This window comes from Muscardinus avellanarius (assembly GCF_963383645.1).
Source record: "Muscardinus avellanarius genome assembly, chromosome: 5".
Classification (NCBI taxonomy): domain Eukaryota; kingdom Metazoa; phylum Chordata; class Mammalia; order Rodentia; family Gliridae; genus Muscardinus; species Muscardinus avellanarius.
The window spans coordinates 82,353,408-82,368,939 of NC_137790.1; positions in this window are offsets into that span (position 1 = coordinate 82,353,408).

Here is a 15,532-nt window from a genome sequence, read left to right on the forward strand (position 1 = left end):
TTACATCATGTATATAGGGAATTTTCCTCATTGCCCCTCCCATCATCCTCAGTTAAGTCACCTTATTTACTCATCTAAAATTTCTACTTTTTTGTCTGGAGTTCTTCCTATGACCCATTTTCTGCCTAGCTTCTGCATATTAGGAAGAGCATTCAATTTTTTACTTTTTATGACTGACTAATCTCACTTAGCATAATGTTCTCTGGTTCCATCATTGCCCTGTAAATGACATAATTTTGTTCTTATTTATGGCTAAGTAAAATTTCATTGTGTACATTTCCTATAGTTTTGTAACCCATTCATTTGTTTATTGACATCTAGATTGGTTCCATAGTTTGGCAATTATGAATTATGCAGCTATAAACATAGATACCCATGCATTAGTTTGTTAGTTTGGTTTTTATTCTTTTGGGTAGATACCCAGAAGTGGTATTGCTGTATCTTATGGAAGGTTTGTTCCCATTCTGATACTTCTCCATACTGTTTTCCAAAGTGTTTGTACTAATTTTCAATATCACCAACAATGTATTAGAGTTCCCACTTCTCCACAGCCTCACCAGCATCTGTTGTTGTTTGTGTTTTGAATGATTGCCATCCTAATTGGATTTAGATAAAATTTCAGGATAGTTTTGATTTGCATGACTCTGATTTCTAATGATGTTGAACATTTTTTCATGTATTTATTGGCCATTTGAATTTTTTCTTTTGTGAAGTGTCTATTTAGTTCACTTGCCCATTTGAGCGCGCGCGCGTGTGTGTGTGTGTGTGTGTGTGTGTATGTGTGTGTTGTGCTGGGGATTGAACCCAGGGGCATTCTATCTCTGAACTACACCCCCAGCCAAAATTTTTATTCTTTATTTTGAAAAAGGTTCTCACTAAGTTGCAGAAAGCCTCACTAAGTAGCTGAGGCTGGCCACAAGCCAGGATCTTCCTGTCTCAGTCTCCCAAGTACTGGGATTAAAAGTATGCATCACCACACCCAGCTCAGTTGTCCATTTTTTTTATTGGGTTATTCGTTTTCATAGCAGTGAGTTTCTTAAGTTTTCTGTATATTCTAGATATTAGTCCTCTATCAAAGGAGTAGGTGGCAAAAATTTCCTCCCATTCTGTCAGCTCTCTGTTAAAGTTCTCCATAATATTCTTTTCTGCACAGAAGCTCTTCAGTTTAATGGAATTTCACATATTAATCCCCCTTTGAGTTTCTTGTGCCTTTGGGGTCTTGTTGAGAAAGTTTTTACCTGTGCCTATGTGTTGAAGTTTTGGATTTACACTCTCTTCAAGGAGCTGCAAGGTCTCTACTCTGATTTCCAAGTCTTTGATTTATCTTGAGTTGACTGTTGTGCAGGGTGAGAAGGTGGGATTTATTTCCATTTTTCTGCATATGGTTAACCAGTTTGCCAACTCCATTTGTCGAAGAGGCTATCTTTTTCCACTGTGTTTTTGTGTTCAAGGAGATAAATATGTTTATCCTGATTAAAGTATTTCATAATTTATACATATATGGAACATGATGTGGTCCTCAATTAATGCATATAAATTGTATATTATAGTCTTAAAATTAAAAAAATTAAAAATCAAAATAACTATTTTTCTACAAAAGTGAGTCCATGTACTCTTAATTAGGCATAGTTGTTGGTCCACTATTTTAAAACATAATGAGATTTTGTTATCTTTTAAGTGTTAAAGTTCTCTAGTGTTCCCTTAGGGGTAGAATGATTTTTCTAGGCCAGAAACTTACTGAAACTTATTGAAGTACATCAAGGAAACGTGCTTTTATAAAATAGCAACTGGAATTCCACATGAATCACTCCATGTCTGCTGCCAGACTGTACCTGATGAGTAAAGATGAATTTAGATCTCCATCTTTTATCAATAAAATTTGATAAAACCAGGCTTTCTTTCATTATAAATCTTATTTAGTAGAAGTTGAATTCTCTTGCTATCATTTTCAGAAATAATCGCACTCACTTTATAAATCCTTATCTCAATGCAGGATAATTGTAATATTTCTAAATAATTTCACATTCCTTCTCATTTATCTTCTGAAAATTATTAATTTTTTGTGAGAGTTTCAGGAGTAGTTATATAAATACATTCACCCAATTATCTCTGGATATCTCAAATTAAAGTTGAATAAATATCTATCAGTTATTACCTGTTTTTGTTTTTATTTATTACCACTCAAAAATAATTATTTAGTATTCATTTTGTTCAGTATAATGAATATTTCATGGCACTTTCTCTTAAAAGGCTCACATAGTATTAGAACTAAAAGAAAGTCTTACAAGAGTGAAATAAATAGAATGACATGAAAACTCAAGGGAGAAATTGACACATCTATTAGTATTTACATGTCATTGTTGTAAATTTCTTCCATATTATTTGTTACATTCCATATCTATAATAATTTTAGGATCAACTATTTTGTCCAAATTTAAATAGAGCTTTTTTTTCTTTTTTAATACTGGACATTGAACTCAGGGACATTCTACCACCAAACTATACCCTCAGCTCTTTTTAAAATTGTTTTACTTTTTATTTTGAAAAAAGGTCTTTCTGGATTGCTGAGAGTCTCACTAAGTTACTGAAGCTGGTCTTGAACCTGTGGCTCTTTAGTCTCAGCCTCCCAAATACTGGGATTATAAGTGTACATAACCAAGTATGGCTTTAGTAAAGCATTTATCAATATGTTAACTACTAACTTGTCTAATCATTAACAATATGGGAAGATAGGAATCATAGCTTTAAACTTGATGATACTGAAAAAGAGACGCACCCAGTGCAGGACAAGTGCCATAGAATAAGAGTCGGGAAATTTGGATTCTACTTCACATCTGGTAATAAATTGATTTGGGGTGAGCATAAGAGAAGTTCTACTAAGATTATCTCAGATAGTTTGAGTTCTCCATCATTACATTTATGTCCTACATCATTATATTCTTTCTAATATCTGTAAAAAAGAAACAGTGTTAACAGATTCTCATACATTTCCAAACTTATTGGCATATAGCACCTTTTTAAGATACCCAAACTTAAGATGGGCATTGTGGTACACAACTGTACCTACAATACCTGAGAGGCTATGACAAGAGGATCACAGTTTTAAGACCAGATTCTTCAACTTAGTGAGACCTTCAGCAGCCTACTGAACTCTGTTTCAAAATAAAAAAAAAATAAGAAGGAACGGGAGTGTGGCTCAGAGGTAGAATGCCCCTAGGTTCAATCACCAGTATAACATATACAAACAAAAAAGGTACCCAATGTGATTGGTGAACTTCACAATTTAAGGAAAAAATTTAACTCAGTTGCCCCCACTTGGCACTTCTACTGTCCTCTTATTTTTATTCACTGTCTCCCAATAGCACCTAAAGCTATAACCCCCACCATTCATTTCAGTGTTCCCTGGGGAGTGGTATTGCCTAATTTGGGGATCTCTAAATGAACATAATTTAATGTATCTTTCATGGAAATGCAAACCCACATGTTTAGCATTCTGAAGACTTTACATAAGGACAATATTTTTACTTTTAAAATGGGTAAGATTACATCACAAAAAGTTAAGCCATGCCAAATACATCTAGTTGATATAAATCCTGGGCCACACATTTCTGGCAAGAGGATCTGAGATGATTGCCTCGCATGCAAGCCCATCTGCATCTCCAGCTATTTGGAAAAAGAGTCTGACTGTTGACAGCCCAGACATCAAGGGGAACCCTTAGATCAAGCTCTATCTTTGCTCTGCTTATCACCACTGTAAGTCAGTCACTGTTACACATGACTAACTTACAAGGCATCTATTTGGAAGTACAAACACAAGAAGAAATCACAAAATAGGGAGTCCATTCCATGGGAAAAAAGAAAAGCTAGTTGGCACTAGACAGAAAGGCTAAGGAGAAGTGTTGGTTTTGAGTTTAGGGGAGTGCTGATACAAAAATGCTGACCAGCCCCCACCCAACACACCTCAGGCCACCACCACTGTGTTTGCTTCCTGTGTATTTAACATGAAAAGACCCCCACAACTGAGAACGGTGACACATTAGCTCATTTATGGGGAGACATACAGTTAGATAAAGCTCCTCCCATCACAAAAGCATCCTTGGCTTTAGCGACTGATTGGTATTCATAGTGAGAAAGTCAATAGTGTGAGACAACACAGGAGAAAGGCATAATCAGAGCCTGTAGAAATGAGTGTGGAGAGTCAAAGATCTTTCCCTGAGGCCTGGCTGCTGAAGTCGTGATTATTAGGGAAGCTTAGTTCCTAGCTCATCTATGAAAGATGATGAATATTAATCACCCTTGAGTTTTGTGGAGCTACACTGAGGAGAAAACTATTGAATACTGAAATTCTTTATAAGTAAAGCCTGTGGAAGAAGTTCAGGGTCAGAGTGAACTGGACAGTCATACAAGTAGAACCACATTAGTCTTAGTAAAACATGATTCATCTGGGTTATATAAGAATCTTAATAGTAAATGTCAACAAATTATTTTTTTTCTCTTCATTCACACTCATACACTTATAAGTGAATGGACTATTACAGCTTTAAGGAAGCTTTGGACGATTTTATCTCTTAACATTCTACTCCCAATTTTATAATTGGGAAACTCAATCAGAACATTCTGAATATGCAGAAAAAAAGTGGAGCTTAGAATTTTACCACGAATTTCCTTCTGGAAGAAATATATTAAACTTTAATGTGTATTTCAGATTCTGTTCAACATTAGTCACCAAATGGATATCTAACAGGAAGCTCTGGACATGTGTTCCACATAAAAATGGTTGTGTAAAATTTAACAATGAAATAATTGCTGAAGGACTCTCCATACAGCAAGAAAGTGTGTGGCTAGCATTTTGGCCATATTCTTTTCTTTCCATTTTGACTTTTTTTTTTTTTTTGCTTAGAGAATCATGGAATTCACATTGACTTTCTTGTTCTCTTCCCATAGCAAATCCTGTCTGATACAGTAATGTGACATTTTTTTCCAGAGCAGCAAAATGTAGCTCAGATGTCTTCCTCTCAACTTTCACAGCTTGTTTCCTTAATATTCTAAATGTATTTTGCATGCAAGAAAGTTTACACTGTGTTAGACTTGGCTGCTCTTAACAGCTTGTTTAAAACAAAAGAACACTTCAATGTTCTATGTTCTTTCAACTTTCCAGCTGTTTGCCCAATGTCTTTCTTTATTTTTTTATTATATAATCTCTTATACACTTAATAAAAGAGTAAACAAAAACTTATTAAAATAATCTTACTTGTATACCTTAAGAATATCTACTAACAGTTGTTGTTATGTCTTGAGTGGTGTGGCTAGAAATATCTGGAGGGCTTGGTGGTTCTTAAGTCTGTGTAAATCCAGGATGAGACCTAGACTTTTTCAAGCACTCAAAGTCATTTTGTTACAGTTTTGAGAGAAAATGTTATGGTTTGGGAAACTGTCCCCAGGGACCTTTGTTAGACCCCTGGGAATAATTCCCCAAAGAAAACACACACAAAACCCCGCAGTTTCTTGTCCTTAGCTAAGGATAAATATACAATAGCCCAGACTCTTGCTGAAGATTAAAGGAGTTTATTTAAAAAGATAGAAATACAGAAGGTGGGGTGCTTCAAATGAAATCATCAAAAATCCCTGGATGCACAGTATTCTTATAGCCAGCCTGACCAGGTCTGTTGAAGAAAGAGCCCTATGGAGGAGCAATTAAGGTGACCTATCAGAGGTGATGGGAGGGGGTAAGATGTGCTCTTTAAAGCACATGATGTACTTAAACAAATATATCAAAGTCAATCACTAAATCAAGCCTGGGATAGAGGTAGGGTGAGGGAATGAGATGGGGATTGGATAAAGGCTAATTGGGTGATGTGTGCTTGTATATCCTTACAAATCTTGTATTCCATTGAGATGCACCAATAAAAATATATTAAAAAAGGGGGGCTCCATTAACACTCAGAAGGGACTTTACTTGCTAAGCACACCTGAGTGTGGCTCACACATGATGTGCAGTGCTCAGGTGTAATGCCTACAGCACATACAGGCGTGACACAATGTACCCAGGGGATCAGGAGCAACACACAACTACAAGGTGCAACACCCAGGCAAGAGTGGCAACACAGGGGCACAAAGTCTGCTGACCAGGAGCACCTGGACAACCTCATGTAGTCCCTAGAAACCTGAGGACTATAATTGTCACCACTGGAGACTGAAAACTCCCAGGTTTTTCTGACAGAGCTGTGCCAGCTTGCCATTCTGACCACCAAGAATGAGGCTGAACATTGACCCAGCCAGCAATGCTGGTGGCCTTCAGGCAAGACCTCACATTAGGTTCTGGTTGAGCACTGTTTAAGGTCAGGCCTGAAGACTCAGACCAGGCTGACAATGGACCCAGCCCTGAAAACAGCCGGCTGAGCACCAGCTGAGCCCTGTGGTCAATGGACTGCCTACCCTATATAGAGATGTCTAGGTTGTACTCGTCTCTCTTTTCTTCAAACCATCCTAACTTTCTGTAAAATACTACAACTGCGTGAAGTGTTAATGAATAAAGAGCCTGTCTTGATTATAATTACAATAAACATTCTTGAAAGGATTGAGGCCATGTTTTGATTGTTTCCCACAGTCTAATTCTGCTCAGAACATTTTCTACTAAAATTTGAGCAATCAGATATTTGGAAACTTTAAAAAAATTTTGCAAGGCATATGTGATGTTTTATCACTTAGGTATCTTTGTGTGTATGTGTGTGTGGTACTGGGGATTGACTTCTGGGGTCCAATTTGCACTACTTTCCCAGCCTGTTTTTTTTAAATTTTATTTTGAAACAGAATCTTTCTAAGTACAGCATACTAGTCACAAATCTGAAAAATAGACTTTAAAGTAAATTATGGCTTAATTAAAGGTAATGATTGTATCCCTAACAAGTTTTTTAAAGACTTGAGTTTACAAATTGCCTTTTCATGTATGTTTTTCATGTACTCTTAAAGACCAATATATGAGGTCAGTGTTTGTTTCTTTTTTGTGTGTGTGCTAAGAGGATGCAACTGCAGTCTAAGTTTCAATAATTAATCACTATCAGAGTTTGGTGATCAGTGTAAGATCCTTTGATTCTCAAGTCCAGTGCTAACTGTGCTACATGTTTTGTTTTTTCAAATGAAAAATAAAGTCTTGAATTTTAATCCAAAGGCCTGGATTTAATTAAAAATTCAGAAACAACTGCAGTTGGATATGACTTTTTTTTTCCAAAGACAATATCCAAAAAATTAATTATCTATGTTCCACTTAAAGTACCACAACAGAGTAAAATTCCTTGATGGAAATGTAAAATGATCAGCTAAACTGATGATCAACAAAATAAAAACTCTAAAACTCATTAAAGTTAATACTGGGGTAGTGGCATTATCTTCCCCAGTATGAATGAAGATATCCTGGGCTGATTAATAAATACTGAGGCTCATGCCAGATTTCTCCTGCTGACCTGTGCCTCTCAGGATAGCCATTTTCTTTCCATATGCTTTAGCACTATTAGAAAATGTTATATTTAATGTCCTTTCTAGCTCTCTTCTGCTATTTCTTTGGGTATAAATTTTAAATGAAAAGGACTAAAAAATCATAGAATAGCAAAACTAACAGAAATATTAAATATAATCTATTCCAACTTTCTTTTTATAGATATAGATACCATAATCTGCGGGAGGGTTACATATAGTCATATATAAAATTAGAATGCTTTATTCATCATTCCATGACTGATAGAAGTAGCTCAGCTTCACATTAAGGATGACTAGTTCTTCTATCTAAACTAGGTCTTAAGATATCAAAACTTATCTAAGAAATACAAAAGTTATTATCCTATTTATGTATGTTACTAGCAATGACAGTCATGAGTTCTATTTCAAGTACTTCTTCTGGGCCTTGAACATGTCACCTAACTGTGATGACTTTAGTTTCCTCATCTGCAGGAGAAAAGAATACAATAAAGAGGCACTGTGATAAGAATGTTTATAAGAACTACCTTTATTCATTTATTTACTTAGGCATTTATTGACTACACAATATATGCTCCGGTTATTCCTGGCACTGTTCTATGCACTACTTACAAAGGCAAACAAAATACACATAAACAAAAGACACAAGTTGTCTGTCCTCAAGGAACACATAACCTTCTATGAAATAAAGATGTATTTATAAAAGGTAAATAGAAATAGATAAATGTGAAGCTTTACTCTTTTTTTTTTTCAGGTCTGGGGATGGAACCCAGGGGCATTTGACCTCTGAGCTACACTTCCTGCCCTATATTTTATTCTTTATTTTGAAACCAGGTCTCACTGAGTTGCAGATAGCCTCACTAAGTAGCTGAGGCTGTCCAAGAACTGTGATCCTCCAGGTCTCAGCCTCCAAATGCTGGGATTACAAGCGTGCGCTACCACGCCCGGCTTGTTTTACTCTTGACATTATAAAAGGTACTGTTATCCAGAGGGCAAAAATCTGAAGCTAGGAAGTAATTGAGATACATGAGGGACTTTAGATAATGGCGGAGAAACCCCATGTAGCCAGGGGAGAGGGAAGAGGGAGAAATAAGAAAGAAAAAAAGGTTCATTGGCATTATGTACTTAGGTGAGAACACCAATGCCAATCTCAGTGTCATGCATGGGAAGGAGGAAGTAGGAAGGGAGCCGGGAGAAACTCATCAACTGCTGTGTGCATGTATGTCATTATCAATATGAACTACGTTATGTTGTGAAACTATAAGATCAAAATGCACTAATATAAGTATTTTTTTTTAAAAAAGAATACTAGATCCTAAAAGCTTGATGTTGTGTTATAATGCATTAAAAAAGCCCTAACCAAGTTAAGCATGGTGGTGCACACTTATAATCCCAGTACTTGGGAGGCTGAGACAAGAGGATCGCAGTTCATGGCCAGCCTTAGCTACTTAGTGAGGCCTTCCTCAACTTAGTGAGAACTTGTTTTAAAATGAAGAATAAAAAACAGGGCTAGGGGTGTAGCTCAGAGGTAGAATAGCCCTGGGTTCCATCCCCAGTAACACACACACACACACACACACACACACACACACACACACACACACAGTGCTCACCAGATGCCCAACCCTATTCTCATGCTCTTGGACTTCCAGTCTCTAAATCATTGAGAGAATAAACCTCTATTTTTTTAAATAAATTACCCAGTCTCTGGTATTTGAATAGAGCAATAGAAAACAGACTATCACTGGAAAAATTCTTGAATTCATGGCTGACAACATTTGAAAAACTTTAAAAAGAGTCACTCGTGTGTTTGAAATGCCCAACTGAATAGAAGAATAACTCTTCATGTTCTTATTTTACACCCACATCTAGTGATCCTTTAGGACAAACAATTTGCTATGAATTTGTTCCATATCACATTTTGACTTGGCAGAGAAATGAATGCCTTTAAATGGTTAAAACTTTAAACTTAGGACAAAATGCATATTTCATTCAAGGTCCATAGTTATTAACATTGTAGGAAGTTTGTTATCCATATTTGTAAGGGAAAGCATATTTTTTTTGGTGATGACCAAGACTGTTATAAATAGTAGAGCTACCCTTATTTGTGGGATTACAAAAGTTGTTTCATACTTTGAAAACTTTTTCAGTAAAAAAATAAAAATAATGAAAAGAAAAATAATAAGCCCTTAGCCATAATTGTTTTTGGAATTCTGTGCAAATTAAAAACCACAAAACCAGAAATTAAGTATCGTATAAGTAGGAAAATGCTTATAGATTTGCTGTGAACATACTCTCTTTTTGCAATAAAAGTAATAGTTATTATTTGTAGATTATTGCAGAAAAAAGAAAGGTTATTTTATAAAATAAAATAAAATAAATGATGTAATAAGTAATATTACAAAAGAAATTTGGTCAATATATGAAAAATAAAGAGAAAAGTGCTATTATACTTGAAAAATCTCAACAACTTTTATCAAATATATTGAAATTACAATGTATTACCTTGGTTTAAATACCCTCAAAAGGTAGAAATTATTATGTTAAAAAAAGACTCAACCTTCTCCTTTTATAAGAGATCTACTTTTAAAGATACAATTAAATTGGAAATATTTATATCATGCAAAATGAATCAAAAGCCAGACTTGGTGGCTCTATAAAAATAGAAAGGTATACTTTTTGGTTTCTTTTTAATTGATGCATTGTAATTATGCATCATAATGAGATTCAGAGTGACTAAAAGATACATGCACATAAAATTGTTGGGTCTCACCCATACATAAAATTCTTCCTCCTCCCCATTCATAAAGACCCTTCTGAACTAAAGAAAACTATAAACCAATGGACCTAATAGAAATAATACCAATATAAATGCAAATATAAAATTATTTCAACCAGAAACAGCAGAATATACATTCTTCTCAGCCTCCCATAGAACCTTCTCCAAGATAGATCACATCCTGGGCCACAAAGGAAGCACCATCATATTCAAAAGATGTAATATAATTCCCAGCACCTTTTCAGACCACAATGAAATAAAAGTAGAAATCAATAACATAAAGACCAAAAGAAACTATTTAAATACATAGAGATTTAATGATACACTACTGAATGATGAGTAGGTAAGATCAGAAATAAGGATATAAATAAAGAAATTTCTAGAATTAAATGAAAATAGAGACACAGCTTACCAAAATCTATGGGACACTTTGAAGGCAGTGTTAGGAGGAAAGTTTATAGCATTAAGTGCCCACATAGGAAGAACAAAGAGCTGCCAAGTAAACAACCTAATGACACATCTCAAGGACCTAGAAAGACTGCAACAATTTAATCCCAAAGCCAGCAGAAGCAGGAAATTATTAAAATCAGAGCAGAAATAAATGAAATAGAGAATAAAAAAGTAATTCAAAGAATCAACAAAACAAAAAGCTGGTTCTTTGAAAAGATTAATAAGATTGGCAAAACCCTGGCCAACCTAACCAAAAGAAAGAGAGACTCAACTCAATTTATTAAAATCAGAAATTAAAAAGGAGACAGCATCACAGAAGTCTGGAAATTCAAATGATTATCAGAAAATATTTTAAAAATTTATACTCCAATAGACTGGAAAACATGGAAGAAATCAATAAATTTCTAAGCACATAGAACCTACCTAAACTGAACCAAGAGGACATAGAAAGCCTAAACCAATCAATAGCAAGCAAAGAAACAGAAACAACAATAAAATTTCTGCCATCAAAGAAAAGCCGAGACCCTGATGGGTTTCCAGCTGAATTCTACAAAACCTTCAGTGAAGAAATCATACCAATATTTCTCAACTTGTTCCAGCAAATTGAAAGAGATAGAATTCCCCAAATTCCTTCTATGAAGGCAGTATCACATTAATCCCAAAACCAAATAAAGATACCTCAAGAAAAGAAAATTACAGATGCATATCCTTGATGAACATAGATGCAAAAATTCTCAACAAAATACTTGCTATGCTATACACATTCAAAACCATATCAAAAGAATTGTACACCATGAGCAAGTTGGTTTCATCCCAGAAAAGCAGGGCTGGTTCAACATACACAAATCAATACAAGTCATTCACCGCATAAATAGAACTAAGAACAAAAACCACATGATCATATCAATAGATGCTGAAAAAGCATTCGACAAAATCCAACACCCATTCATGTTAAAAAACACCAAGCCAGGCTTGGTGGTGTATGCTTGTAATCCCAGCATTCAAGAGGCTGAGATTGGAGGATCTTGGTTTGCAGGCAGCCTCAACTACTTAGTGAATCCTTCCGCAACTTAGTGAGACCCTGTCTCAAAATAAAGAATAAAAAATAGGGCATGGGGTGTAGCTTGGAGGTCGAATGCCCTTGTGTTCCATTCCTAGACCCGCAAAACAAAACAAAACAAAACTAAACTAAACAGACAAAAATTAGAAGGAATGTATTTCAACATCATTAAGGCAATATACAATAAACCTAAAGCCAGCATCATATTGAATGGGGGGAAAAATGCAAGAATTTCTTCAAAAATCAGGTACAAGACAAGGATGCCCACTATCATCACTCTTTTTCAATATAGTCCTAGAGACACTTACCATAACAATAAGACAAGAGAAGGAAATAAAAAATTCAAATAGGAAGAAGGAATTAAAACTATCCTCATTTGCAAATGACATGATCCTTTATCTAGAAGACCCAAAGAACTCAACCAAAAGGCTACTGGAGCTGATTAACCAATTCAGCAAAGTTGCAGGACACAAAATCAATCTAAAAAAAATTAGTTGCTTTTCTATATGCCAACCATTAATCCACAATGAAAAAATTAAAGAAAACAATTTCATTCACTATAACCTCAAAACCAATAAAATACTTAAGAATAAACTTAACCAAAGATGTAAAAGACCTCTACAATGAAAACTATAAAACATTGTAAAAAGAAATTGACAAAGACCTTGGAAAATGGAAAGATCTCCTTTGCTCATGGATAGGCGGAATAAATATCATCAAAATGGAAATTCTTCCAAAAGTGATCTACAGATTCAATGCAATGGAATACATTTAGACTGTGCTTAGAGGGCACCAAGCACAGTCTGAATGCATGCCATTTTCAATATTATCTTATAAGAATAAGAAAAATAAATAAATTTTAAAAAATCTGTAGAATGAAAATGAAGTAGTAGGTAGAATAAAGTTTATAGTATTAAATTTTTACATTAAAAGTTATAAAACCAGTGACATAAGCTTCTACCGTAAGAAACTAGAAAAAGAAAAATTAAACACAACATAAGAAAAGAAGTAGAAAACCAATGCAAAAAAGAAAACAAGCTGATAAAATAGCAATAAATTCTGTAAATAAGTACCCGTAAAAACAAGAAATGAAAAAGTAACATATAGATTATCAAGATCAGGAATAAAATAGTGGACTCACCAGTAATATTATAGATAGACAAAAGAAGAATATTCACATTTTATAAACAAAGTATAACAATGAATTTACCAATTGAGATTAAATTGACAATTTTTGTGAGACATAAACTATCAAGTTTTACAATAGAAACAGGTAAAAGAAAATACATATCTCTTTTATAATTATGCATGTATTTAAAATATTTTGAATTCATATTTAATATTTAAATTGAATTAATAATTTAAAACTTTATGTCTCTTTCTACTCCAGTTCCAGAAAACTTTACTAGTTATCACAAAAATTGGAAAGAATACCAGTCAACCCAAACTCTTCTAGAAGACAATAGGAAAAGGAAAAATTTCAACTCACTCTAAAAGGTCAGAATAAGATCAATATTGAAGCAAGAAAAAAACATTAAAAGAACACTAGAGATCAATATGCCAGATGGATACAAATGAAGGAATATTTAATACAATTTTAATAAATGCAACCCAATAATACATTAAATAGGATCACCATGAAACTGGGATTATCTTAGGAATTAACATTTTGTTTATCTTTTCTAAAATAAATTCATTTCACCACTTAAACATACTAAAGAAAGGAAACCCAATCATTTAAGCAGATGCATAATAACATTTGAATAAGTTCAATGTCAGTTCACAATTACAACACTCATAAATGGCATGTAAATTATATAGTCCCTTTGGACAAATTTAGCGATTTCTTTGTATGCATCTACCAATGTGACTATATAATTCCAGTTTTAGATATTGACCATGCCATAATGGAACTATGTGTTTACACAAATGTTACACTCAAACTATCATTGCTGCTTTATTTATAATAATCCCAAACTTCAAAGAATGCAAGTGCTTATTAACTCATAAGTGGATAAACAAATCTTAATTACACATACAATGGAATACTAGTCAGCAATGAAGATGAATTATTTACAATATGTGCAAAAGATAAATTTTAAAATCATTATGAAAACAAAGCCCCTAGATGTATGATACTATAAATGATTATATTTATATGAAATTCCAGAACACTCAAAACTATATTGACTGAAAAGGCATCAGTGATTGTCATCAGCCAGAAGTGAGAGCTATTTATTGGTTGAAAAGATGACAGGATAAATTTTGGGGTGACAGTTTCTATACAATGATTTTGGTAGTTAATATAAGACTATGAGCATTTATCAAGATCCATTGACCTGTACACTCTAATTTGGTGATTTTTTTTATAACTAAATTATTTACTCTCATAAAACTAATTTAAAATTGTTGAAATCAATCAAAAAAATAAAAAAATATGTGAGCTTATTTTAGATTTCTTTCAGGAACCAAGATCCTATTAAATAAATAAGGAAAAGAATGTTTCCTTTTAGAAAAAAAAACTCCTATAATTTTGAAAAGTGGAAATATATTTTCAGAGTGTTTATATTTCAATTCCAGTTCTGTTGGTATGGTGGACTGCTCTTCCTAGAGCAAAGGACAAATGTGTGGCTTGCTTAATTTCTTCTAAGACTTGTATTGCTGGTGTCTTTTTTATTTGGTTTTATGATATGAATATACTACTTATTTATTAGCTAAATTGAATGTCATTAGAAGCATGTGGGATATTTTTGTATGTGTAATATCATAATATGCTGCACTATATTACCGCATTCAAAGGATTTATTTAGGCTAAATTCAAGTTTGAAAATAAAGATGTGTTTTATTATTTAAGACATGAATCAGCATTTCTTATTAATATTTAATGAGTTTTTTTCATTTACATATGTTAAGGGCATGATGTATCTTTTATCTAGAGGAGAAACATAAAGGAGAAATTATACAAACTGGAAAAGTTGGAAAAAGTTCCCCTGGAAGAGAAGGCAGTGATTCATTAGGGAAAAGGTACAGTCTTTGACATGAGACAGAGACTCCAGAAGAACTTAGGGCCAATTTAACTCCATTCTTTAACACCTGAGTGATTCTGAACAACAAATGAACAGTGCAGAGCCTCAGTTTCACCTTTTATTAGGCTAATGGGAAAATCAAGTGAAATGATATTAGTCAAAGAGACTTCTTGAACTATATACATTAATATGTTAAACCTTAATACATTGCCAATATTTAAAAATTTTATTTCTTTTTTATGGTAATGGGGATTGAACCCAGGGATGTTTTATCTCTGAGCCACATCCCCCAGCCCTGTTTCATTTTGTATTTGGAAACAGGGTCTGAGTTGCTGAGTGTTTCACTAATTTGCTGAGGCTGGCTCCAACCCTGTGACCCTCCTGTCTTAGCCTTTTAAGTACTGGGATTAGAGGCATATGCCACCAGACATGGCTAAATTTTTATTTCTAATTTGGCAGTTTTATGCCATTCAACTTAATACTCACTCTGTGTTTAATTACTCATATTACTGGGACCAGCACAGGAAAAGCTAGAAGACAAATAGATAACAACAAGTACATTTCAGATAAAAGCAGCACGGACAAAGGCTTTATGGGTAGAGAAAAATATGTGGAGATGTGATAAAGTGAACACAAGGTGGCTGGAATATAATATTTATTTATTTTGTGGTACTGTGGCTGGAACCCAATTTACACCCCCAGCTCTATTTTTTATTCTTTATTTTGAAACGGCATCTCACTGAGTTG